At 49.4% G+C, this 2,438-nt stretch overlaps 1 long non-coding RNA gene across 1 annotated transcript; it reads right to left on the minus strand.

Moving 5' to 3' along the window:
* Positions 1-1,454: 1,454 nt before the first annotated feature.
* On the minus strand, positions 1,455-2,119 carry LOC141372931 (uncharacterized). The gene is made up of 2 exons (XR_012378460.1): positions 1,988-2,119; positions 1,455-1,814 (listed from the first exon to the last, which is right to left on the minus strand). It is a non-coding gene; the product is annotated as an uncharacterized lncRNA (long non-coding RNA).
* Between the last annotated feature and the right edge of the window lie 319 nt (positions 2,120-2,438).

The following is a 2,438-nucleotide window of genomic DNA, read 5'->3' on the forward strand; positions in this document are numbered from 1 at the left end:
GTGGCAAGGGGTGGGGGGGGGGGGCGGGGAATGTCAATTTCTTGGCCTGACACTCAGTGCTGGATTTCAGGGCCAGAAAAAAACCAGGACTGGGGCAGAGGGCAACCTGGCAGACTGCTCAACCATACCGTGCTTGGGTGAGGGTGGCAGTAGCAGACGGACCCCAGTCCCCACCTCCTAATGGGGAGGGAGCGTTCGTTCTCACTGCCTCAAGCCTGGCTGATGGGAGCCTGCAGGCAGCTGAGGGGAACCAGGCTGGGGCGGGGGGGAGGGGGGCAGGATCTGGCAACCAAGCAGAAGGAAGTAAAATGTATTTATTAAAAATAAAATAAAATAAAATAATTTTGAAAAACTCTGATCTGCTGGGTAACATGAATCACTGGTTATACTTGGTGGTGTACTGAAGAGAGAGGAGGAAGCGAGGCACATGGTCTGTAGAGAATTTTCTTTTTTAAGATTTTATTTCTTTATTTGACAGAGAGAGAGAGAGAGAGATCACAAGTTAGGCAGAGCGGCAGGCAGAGGGAGAGGGAGAAGCAGTCTCCCCGCTGAGCAGGGACCCTGATGTGGGGCTTGATCCCAGGATCCCAAAATCATGACCTGAGCCAAAGGCAGATGTTTAACTGACTGAGCCACCCAGGCGCCCCTGGTCTGTAGAGAATTAAAACGTCAGAAGAAAACCAACGAGTTGGCCCGCTTTGTATTATCACCACACGTGGCAGTTCTAAGCGACGGTGGCGATAAGATACTGCTTCAGGGCAGGCCGCGGCCGCGGCCGCCCTCCGCACAGAGCGGCACTTTTGATGGGGTTCTAGGTAACTGGCTGATTGTGTTAGAACAGGTGACACGCTCTTCTTCTGTTCTTCTTTGTGGTTAGTTTCATAGAATCCCTTATTTTTAGAGTGCTGGAGGCATGTCTTGTTTTTCCATTCGGACGACAACTTGCATCAGGGGTCCATGGGGTGCTGGCTGTCAAGTGTGCTAGGAGTTTAAGAGCACTGTTAGAGATGTAATGTGTTCTCTGGAAAAAATTGGTAGACAGCCTTATTTTGTACACGTAACAAAACAAGTCAGAAGTTAGCTATGAGTCACCACTTTCCTATTATTCTAGCATTGAACCCTGCAGAGCAGAAAGAGGTTTGAAGCATAAAAAAAAGGGCTCTTTAAAAAGAGATGAGCATGCAGATGTGGAAGCATTGACCTAGAATCAAGTTCTGGGGCATATCGGACTGTATGACCGTAGAAGTATTCTACTTAACTGCTCTGAGCCTCGGTTTCTCCATTTGTAGAATGGGGCTAAGAACACCTGGCCAGCTACTTCCCAGGTTATTTCTAAAAGTCCAGGGAAACCAGGTATAGGAAGGGGGGATGCATATTATAAAGCATGGTGCTTTCCAGGATTCAAGAAGGGGAAACATGGAGCCCAGAGCAAGCATATCTGCGGAGGTTAAATGTAGCTTTGGATCTGGAACTTTAATTTCCACTGCAAAAACAGTGTGCTGAGCAAAGTTTGAGGACATCAAAGGGAACACGTGAAATCTGGACACTGGATAAACAGCTCAATGGGAAAAGGAGCCGGGCCAGGCCTCTCCCGGCGTGGGGCTCACTCCAGGAAGCCAAGTGAAAAAGAAGATTCCAGAGAAGGGTGATGCCATGGCTGAGACGGCGCGTCTCACAAGTTTAGAGCTGCTGTGTCTGGTTGAAGAGGAAAATTCAGGTCCAGAAGAAGCTCTTGGAGCAGCATCTCCAGTACCATTTGTCAACTGGCAGATTCGATCTGTAACCAGAAGCCTCTTCTCTTTCCATTGGCTTTGCTGCATTTTTGGAGAGTGAATTCTGTTAAGGAGTGTGGTAGAAACCCTATGACCCCCTCCAAATCTCCCAAATCAAATGGAAAATAAAAGAAAAAGAGGCCCTCTGGCCGCTTTCTGACCCGCTTTACAGAGATTAACACTGCAACATAAACCAGGAGCTTTTTCTTTACTACCTGGAAGTGGATGGAAAGTTGTTTCCAGAGGTTACTGATGTTGGCATCACGACGATGGGTGATGGGCTGTCAGCCCTCCCAGGCACGGTCCACCTGCCTTCTTTGGTGCTGAGTGGGGGCTGGGGCCCCTCTGCCAGAGCAGGGGAGGGAGGAGGGCTGGGGAAGTGCTCTGCGCTTCTAGATCAGACCCTCCTGGAATGAAAGGAGCATGTCCACACAGATGTCCAGGTCTTCCCCCATGGAATTTACGTAACTAAAGGCAGAGACAGGTCACTGCAAAAAAGTGTCTGCTCCCCCTGCTAACAAGTGTAAGGCTGAGAAGAACAGGACAGATCGGATTTGAAGAAACAAGCCATTAAGATGATCCTGGGGTTCAGATGTTGACCCAGGGGCAGGTCAGGCAGGGAGCCATGAATCTAGGGACTTGTTCTTCCTTCCTGTTGACACACCA

Source organism: Callorhinus ursinus, unplaced genomic scaffold (genome assembly GCF_003265705.2).
Source record: "Callorhinus ursinus isolate GAN/ISIS: 27379988/994484 unplaced genomic scaffold, GSC_fseal_2.0 scaffold6, whole genome shotgun sequence".
NCBI lineage: Eukaryota > Metazoa > Chordata > Mammalia > Carnivora > Otariidae > Callorhinus > Callorhinus ursinus.